Source organism: Pseudonaja textilis, chromosome 1 (genome assembly GCF_049901715.1).
Source record: "Pseudonaja textilis isolate UNSWEBS1 chromosome 1, rPseTex1.2, whole genome shotgun sequence".
NCBI lineage: Eukaryota > Metazoa > Chordata > Lepidosauria > Squamata > Elapidae > Pseudonaja > Pseudonaja textilis.
In genome coordinates, this window is record NC_141990.1 from 324081339 (window position 1) to 324090449 (window position 9111).

The following is a 9111-nucleotide window of genomic DNA, read 5'->3' on the forward strand; positions in this document are numbered from 1 at the left end:
CAGAAGCTGTGAAGAGCTGGCTCTTCCTCCAAGCATAGGACATAGAATAACAGAGCTGGAAGGGACTTCAGAGGTCTTCTAGTCTAACCCCTTTCTCAAGTCAAGAGTCAAATGGTTGTCCAATCTATTTTTGAAAATCTCCAGGGATGGAGTACCCATAACTCCAGGAGGCAAGCTATTCTATTGATTATGAGTAAGAGTCTGCCGTGTTTGTTTGATCCCCGTTTTACATTTCCCATTTCATGTATTGCATATGTTGAACTTTACACAGTTTGAGGGAATTGATTACTGTAGCTTTTGCCTGTATTTTTCTTCTTTTTTACACTGCAGACTACCCAGAGTCACAGTGTTTGAGTAGGGCGGCCTTATAACTCTTGTTAATAAATAAATGAATGAATGAATAAATAATGCTGGTAATTAATGGTTCCCAAGCTGAGATTCCTCTTCACCTCCTGTAATGTCTAGTCCTTAGATTGATCAATATTCAGGAGACCATAGCAAAAAAAAAAAAAAGGCTAACTTTTCTGAGAAGAAACCTGTCACTTTGCCTGTTTTGACACATTAGAAATAAAGACACCTGCACCCTAACTGCAGATAAGAACAGGTATAGTTTCTGGAATCCTTTTCATCAGGTAGAACTCTTGACTCTTGGCGAACATATCTCTTTTTTTATGTATACAGAGAGCATTTGCACCAAGACAAATTCCTTGTGTGTCCAATCACACTTGGCCAATAAAGAATTCTATTCTATTCTATTCTATTCTATTCTATTCTATTCTATTCTATTCTATTCTATTCTATTCTACTCTACTCTACTCTACTCTACTCTATTCTATAAACTCTTTTTTTCTGCCTGATAAATCTTGCAGAGGAGCCTCTGTGATTGTCAAGCCTGCTCACGGCTGGACAGAATCAAGAAAAAAAAAACTACGATAAGATTCGATATCTTTACTGCTAATCTGGAATAATTACAGAATTTTGCAAACTGCAAGATGAATGTCCAGTCCTCATTCATAGCAGGCTCGTTCAAGTGAGATCTTAAATGCAGCGCACGGTTAGAATCCTGGGCTGCCGATCAGCAGGTTCGTGTTCGAGACCCGTTGCTGCTATGGGATGGGGTGAGCTCCTGTCACTAGCTCCAGCTCCTTCCAACTCAGCAGTTCAAAATCAGGCTACCACGAGTAGGTTAATGAGTACCACTTTGATGGGCAACTTCCCAGGGACACAAAAGGGCCTCCCAACTAGGCATCCCCCGGGCGACAATAAAATTACTGACACAGGAAAAAAAAAGTGAAATCTTAGTTTTCTTGGCAGTATAGGTAGTCCTTGACAGATTATTATTATTATAATTATACACAAAAAGCAACAGTGCACGCAGCAAGTGAGATAACTATGCTGGGTTTCGTATCACAATCACTAGTCGAACACTTCCCAAGCATTTAGGATTGCGCGATGTATCAGCGGATTATGTGAGCAGATCCCAGTAAGGTGGCCTTCTGCAGTTGGCCAATGGTGATTTTGTCAGCACCAATTGTTTTTAAGTGTATGCCTAGGTCTTTAGGCACAGCACCTAGTGGGCCAAGTACCACTGGAACCACCTGCACTGCTTTATGCCAGAGTCTCTGCAGTTCGATTCTCAAGTCCTGATATCTGATGATATTTTCAAGTTGTTCCTCGTTCATTCTGCTGTCACCAAGTATGGCAATGTCGACGATCCACACCTTTTCTTCTCCACAATCATGATATCTGGGGTGTTGTGTTCCAAAACTTTATCAGTCTGTATTATTATGATTATGATTATCATCATTATTAATTTTTTTAATTGTATTATTATGGTTTCAATGTTCATTGCCAAGTCTATTGAGAGTGGGACAGCGTAGTTATGCTGTAAAAATCGATAAGTAGTACACGAAAAGTGAATTTTCTGTCGTTGAGGGGAAACACATGCCTTTTCCCCTTCCAGAATGTTCTTGAACCATGCAGCAGGGCAGGTGTTCTAGCTAGACAAATTAAAAGGCCGCTCTAGGAAATTTTCCCACTGCTCTTAACAAAGATTTGCAAAAATAATGCTTGAATGAAGAAGGAACCATATCACTAAAATCAAGGAGAACAACAAACCGGTGCAAATGGAACAGATGAACTGTAGAACAAGTGCAAGCTGAAGAAATAACTTACGGAAAAAAAATTAGGGCTTAATAACAAACAAAAAACAAAAAAAAGACGGTGGAATGAAACCAGAAAGGAGTTTATAACATTGGGCTTCTGATGTCTTTCGATGCTGTCACTGGGGGATAAGTACATTGGTAAAAAAACATTTTGCTTCCAATTTTCTTTTCTGTTATATTAGTTACAAAATCCGCGGGTCGATCCTTGCAAGTTGGGAAAATATAACCAATTCTAGGAACTGTTGCAAGCTATTAAGGGGCAGTTGAGTGCAGGTAGTCCTCACTTAAGAACCGGTTGCTTATTAACCATTTGAATTAGAGCATCCTTCCCCAAAACTACACACCACCCAATTCTAGAGTTCTGACAACCAGGCACCCAATGTCACATGATTACATTTTGGCTACTGGGTGACTAGCTCCCACTTAGGGCCGTTTGCATCGTCCTGAGATCATCTGACTGCAATTTTCAGTGGTTTTGTCGGTTTCCGGCATTTACTTCCAGTTGCCAGCAATAAATGCCCACTGAATAAAAATGGCTTCATTTAATAACTGCCACGTTTGCTTAATATCCTCTACAAAAAAAAAAAGGTTTTAAAATTGGAGGTGCTCAGACAGTGATCTGCTTAATGACTGCCATGACATGACCATATAATTTCAAGCTTAATTAAGGTTGTAAGTTTGACTCTGGGGCACTGCAACCATCATAAACCAATGCCAGCTGCTAAGCGTCCAAATTTTGACCATGTGCTGCTGTGACAGTCGTAAGCGTACAAAGCAATCGAAAGTCACTTTTTTCAAGTGCTGCTGTAACTTCAAACAATCATTAAACTAATGGTTGTAAGTTGAGGACTACTTCTACATTGCTTCAGGAGGTTCACTAGTTGTAGACTGCTGCATTGGTAGGCGGTTGGGCTAGATGATTTCCAAAGTCTTATTAGAAATTGAAGCACCCACAGCTTCTGAAGGCAAGTTGTTCCACTGATTAATTGTTCCAACTGTCAGGGAATTTCTCCTTATTTCTAGGTTGAATCTCTCCTGGACTAGTTTCCAACGGTTGCTTCTTGTCCTGCCTTTGGGTGTGTTTTGGAGAATAGCTTGACTCCCTCTTCCCAAATTGCATCGCTAAATGTCTGTGGAGATTCTCAGTCATCCAGGTCATGGTTGTCCCAAAGGTGCTTTTTCAAGAGGCAACTGGGCTTTCTGGTTCTTCTTTGAAGACATGTCGCTTCTCACCTCACTGAAGCTTCTTCAGCTCTTTAGATTCTCCATGAGTTGAAGAAGCTTCTTGGATGAGAAGTGAAACGTCTTCAAAGAAAAACGAGAAGGTCCAGTTGCCTCTTGAAAAAAGCACCTTTGGCACTTGACTCCTTCTTCTTTGTGGAAGCCCCTGAGATATTGGAAGACTGTCACCCCTAGTCCTTCTTTTCATTAAACTAGTAAAGGTAAAAGGTTCCTCTCACACATACGTGTTAGTCATTTCTAGCTCTAGGGGGCGGTGCTCATCTCCATTTCAAAACTGAAGAGCCAGCGCTGTCCGAAGACGTCTCCGTGGTCATGTGGCCGGCATGACTAAACGCCGAAAGGTGCACAGAACGCTGTGACCTTCCCACCAAAGCGGTCCTTACTTTTCTATTTGCATTTTTTACATGCTTTCGAACTGCTAGGTTGGCAGAAGCTGGGACAAGTAACGGGAGCTCACTCCGTTATGCGGCGTTAGGGATTTGAACGCCCAAACTGCCGACTTTTCTGATCGACAGGCTCAGCGTCTTAGCCACTGAGCTACCCCATCTTCATTAAACTAGATAGACACAATCCCAGCAATTATTCTTCCTATGTTTTAGCCTCCGGTCCCTTATCATCTTTGTTGGTCTTCTCTGCACTCTTTCTAGAACCTCTTTTTTTTTTTAATATCGTGGTAACCAAAACTGGATGCGGTATTTCAAGCGTGGCCTTACCAAGGCATTATCAAGCGGTATCAGCACTTCACGTGCTAATCTTGATTCTATCCCCCTATTAATGCAGCCGAGTCAACCTGTGAGCTGTTAGATCATAGTTTCAGAGAGATCGCCTTGTCTAAACCGAGAAGCCGAAAGAGCCAGGAGTGGGGTGGGGGGTGGGGGGCGGGGTTCGGAGTGACTTCTGACTTCCTGCCAGCATCTCCATTGATTTTCCTTGTAGGAAACTGGCAGGGAGCCATGGAAATGATGATTACGTGACCACGGCTGACCGCAGTGATGCAGCAGTATTGACGTGGCCACAGTGTTGCCAAATGTCCATCCTACAGGAGTCACGGGTCCCAGATTTTGGACCCGTTCTGTAAATTGGTCCACTTGAGATACGTAGATTCAAAAATTATTGCCCTAGGACAGGGGTCTCCAACCTTGGCAACTTTAAGCCTGAAGGACTTCGATTCCCAGAATTCCCCAGCCAGCAAAGAACATATAAGATCTCCTATTTCAACAGAGGGTTGGACTGCAACAGGGGTCTCCAACCGTGGCAGCTTAAAGGTACCAAGGTTGGAGACCCCCTGCCCTAGGATGCATTATTTTGCCTAATTAGAAGTTACAGTCAGACACAAGTTTTAGTAATGCAGCCAGTCCTCGGTTTACAACCATTTGCTTAGCGATTGTTCAGAGCTGCACAGCACTGAACAAAAGCGACTTATGACCGTTTTTCAGTTATAACCGCTGCAGCATCCCCCATGGTCACGTGATCAAAACTCAGATGCTCAGCAACTGGCATGTACTTATGATGGTTGCCGTGTGCTGGGGGGTCATGTGATCCCCTTTTGTGACCTTTTGACCAGCAAAGTCCACGGGGAAGCAAAGAATTCCCTTAACAACTGTGATACAAACTTAACCACTGCAGTGATTCACTTAACAACAGCCAGTTTCCACTAAAAACAAAAAACAAAACCCATCGCTTGGGGAAACTTGATTCCCTTAAGGACCCTAAGATTCCCTTGAACAGCCACAATGATTTTACTTTGTAAAATGCTCCTCTAATCGGATCTGGCCACGTGATGGCTCAACTTACGTCCTCACTCACTATGGAAATTCCAGTTCCAGTTATAGTTATAAGTCGAGGACTACCTGCAAATCAACTGTATGATGAGGGAGAACATTTTAATGGCAGGCAGAGTCTTTGGAAGTGGTGGACTTGCTGTTGCTGAAGCTTGGAGGAGCAGTTTTAAGGAATGTGTGGTAGGGCAGTGGTCCCAATGCCAGAAGGAAATGCGCCCCCCTACGCATGCACGCATAATACCCACCCACCCTTAACTTCACTGCACCTCACAGCTGATTTTCGGCCTTCTAAAGGCTTGAGGAAGGCTACTGCTGGTTTTGCAGGCCCAAAACTAGCCCCATTTCATCACTTCCGGTATTTTCAGAAAAACAGGAAGTGACAAAACGGGCTTAGTTTTCGGCCTGCAGAAGCCTTTCTCAAGCCTTTGGGAGGCCGAAAAAGGACTCAAACTGGCTGAAAATCCACTGTGAGACGCGTGCATGCCCAGTGAGATACGCTTGCCTGCAGCTCATGTTCTGCCACAAATGGTTCTGCATGCCACCTGTGGCATGCGTGCCAAAGGTGCGCCATCACAGTGGTAGGGTGTTCCTGTTTTTGTGGAGGGTTGGACTAGATGGTCTTCAAAGTCCCTTCCCATCCTTCCATTCTGTTATTCCCTTCAGAGCTTCAGAATCTACTTCTTGCTGGTAGCAAACATGAACAGAAGAATAACCTTATCGAAATACTGCTAACTCTGAAGCTGTGTTTTTCAACCTTGGCAACTTTAGGACAAGTGGACTTCCGGCTCCCAGAATTGCCAATCCAGCCATGCTTATAATGCCCCTACATTTTTCTGGTCAAAAAGGAAGAGAAAAGGATGTATTTCCACTATAAAAAAAAAAAGAAGGCTTCAGGAAGTGGTTTGGTTAATCATGTGCCTTCTTAAGCCTTTTCATCCTGACTAAATTCATTGGTAAACTAACCTGACCCCTGTTTTAGATTAGTTTTACAGCTCGTCCGGAAGCTTCAGTTTGTGTTTGCATAGTTGTTAACTTGAATTGAACTGATCTGTCATTTCTCACAAGAGACCGAGGTATTAAATCAAACCCCAGAGGTTGGCGTTTTGCAAAACATTCAAGGCAAAAACTACCTACGCAGCCATCTAGTCTGTGATACGAAGACAGCCACCAAATGTGAGGATGTCTCAGAATGAAGCCGTGGCGTATCACTTGAGTGAGTCAAGAGTTTTAAACTAAGAATCTAAACAGACCCAATTATCTAATAAAGATAAGTTTATAATTGTCCAATAAATTTCAGACAATGGGAGATACCCACTTCCTAGTGAAGAGAATTCACGACCCTGGTAAAATAGTCCACAACAAGCATTCATTTAGTTCAAAGTTACAACAGCACTGGAAAAAAGTGATTTAAAACTGGTCCTCATACTTACAACTGCTGCAGCATACCTAGGGTCACGTGATCAAAATGTGGACATTTGGCAACTGGCATCTCTTTGCAGTGTCCTGAGCAGAGGTGGTGTTCAGCAGGTTCTGACCAGTTCTGGAAAACCGGTAGCGGAAATTTTGAGTAGTTCAGAGAACCGGCAAATCCCACCTCTGACTGGCCCTGCCTCCATCTATACTCTGCCTCCCATTGAGTCCCAGCTGATTGGCTGGGTCTCCTTTGGTTGCCCTGCACAGGAGAACAGAGCTGGAAAGCAGGTTAGTGGGGTGGGGAAGGAATGGGGATTTTGCAGTATCCTTCCCCTGCCACGCCCACCAAGCCACAACCACAGAACCGATAGTAAAAAAAAAATAGACTCCCACCCCGGATACATGATCGCCATTTGCAACCTTCCAAGCCAGCTTTCTTTTTATATATTATATGGATCTTTGGTTGTTCGGGTTTTCTCCTGCATAAGATTGGAAGTATCTAGGCAACGTTTCGATGAAGTCTCATTCATCATCTTCAGGCTTGTGTCTTCGGCTCTGTGCTTCTCAGAGTGATGTGAGCTTGCAGCTGCTTCTTCCTTTTAACTGCTAGTGAGGGTGTGACGTGATTTGGTGGGAGCTTGGCTGTGTTCTGATTGGGTGGGGATGTGTTCTCATTGGTTGGGGGTTTGGCTGTGTTTTATACACACACACACACACACACACACACACACACACACACATTTTCCTTTAACATACATAAGTGCTTAGTAAACAAGCCAGCTTTCAACAACTAAAATCAACGTGGGAAATCTGCTTCACTTAATGACTGCATAATTTACTTAACAACTGCACCAATTTTGCTTAGTAACTGTGGCACAAAAGGTCATGGGAATTAGGCACGAGTCATTTAATTATCCCACTTAGCAGTAGAAATTCTGGTCCCAATTGTTGATGTACATTCAGGTCTATCTGTAGTTTGTTCCTGAAAGACCTTCTAGTACCTACTCAGTTCAACCTGTAGTAGAATCAGGACTTGCACAGGGCCCATAGCAAGTCTGAAATTGTGGGGTTAGTTACAGTCGAAATTCGAGGCCTACCTCAGAAGGGGAATTACAGAAATGACAGGGATGGTGCTTCCATTTGTCCTCAAAACTACTGAAGATAAACTGCTTCGGCAAATACAGGCTTCATCCAACTATCCCAAGGAGATACAGGGAATCGGTTTAGTGACCGTTTGAAGTTACAACGGTGTTGATAAAAGGGACTTATGACCATTTTTCACACTTTGCAACCATTTCACATAGTCACATAGTCAAAATTCGGACGCTTGGCATCTGTCTCATGAGGGTTGCCACGTCCTGGGATGACGCAATCCCCTTTTGCGACATCCCGACAAGCCAAAGTCAACGGGGAAGCCAGATTCCCTTAACAACCGTGTCCCTCACTTCACGACGGCAGCGATTCACTTCACGACTGCAGCCAGGAAGGGCAAAAAGCGGGGACCAGACTCACCTTAACAACTGTCCTGCCTAGCCACCGAAATTTTGGGTGCTGGTTGCAGCTGTAAGTCGAGGACTTCCTGTACCTGGATGGATTTCAAACCAGATTGGAACCAGGAGACGGAAGGCACATTTACCAAGAGAGTTTCCAGTTTCCCACTCCAGATCTTTTGTACTCCCCAGCAGCAAAGAAAGGAAACGGAGGTGGGGGACACACGGACACACACACACACACACACATTGCCACTGAGTAGTTAGAAACCACTGCCTTCTCTCTTCCCCCCCCCCTCCCTCTGCACACACCCCTCCCTGTGCAGTGACATTGATGAATGTCTGGCGTGATCTTTTTTTCCCCTCTGGTGGGATGTTAGGCAGACAATTGACTCTTCCAAAGCTCCCATTTCTGTCAGCTACCATTAAGGGCCAGGTTCGTGGCTAATTGGACGCTTTGTTAGAGGAATTTGTTAACTTGAGCGAAGCAACTGATGAAGCTTCTGGGTGTCTCCTCTCCCCACTCACAGCTCCCTGTCCACCCCAACCCCCCCATCCACCCCCCCACCCCCACCCCACCCCCGCCTCGGTAAAGTACTTTGGAGGAATAAGGGCAAGGGGAGAAGGTGAGCTTCAGGCCTTTTGGGAGCCGGCAGAATACAGGCCTTTGGGTGACAAGGACATCGCCTGTTCACATGCTCTGGGCCTTGGAATAACAGAAGAGCTGGAAGGGACCGTGGAGGTCTTCTAGTCCAGCCCCCTTGCTCAGGCAGGAGACCCTATATCGGTGATGGCTAACCTTTTTGGGCTCCTGTGCCAAAAATTGTGCGCGTGCTTGTGCTCGCACACATGCTTGCAAGCACCCAGAAGGCAATATGCGCCCCTCCCGCAACCCCTGTGCATGCAATCCCGCCCCCCCACGCCGCCCCCTACATTTGAGGCCTTTTTGCGGCCTTCCAGAGACTTGAGGAAAACATCTGCAGGGTTTGCAGGCCGAAAAATGGGTCCGTTTTGTCACTT

The 9111-nt window shown here is 44.7% G+C and overlaps 1 protein-coding gene and 1 long non-coding RNA gene across 2 annotated transcripts in view; both read left to right on the top strand.

Moving 5' to 3' along the window:
- LOC148128384 (uncharacterized) overlaps window positions 1–9111 on the top strand; it is a 604018-nt gene that overhangs the window by 478762 nt on the left and 116145 nt on the right. The window lies entirely within an intron of this gene.
- Window positions 1–9111, top strand: part of EFNA2 (ephrin A2) — a 272818-nt gene that overhangs the window by 175098 nt on the left and 88609 nt on the right. The gene's annotated exons all lie outside the window — the stretch shown is intronic.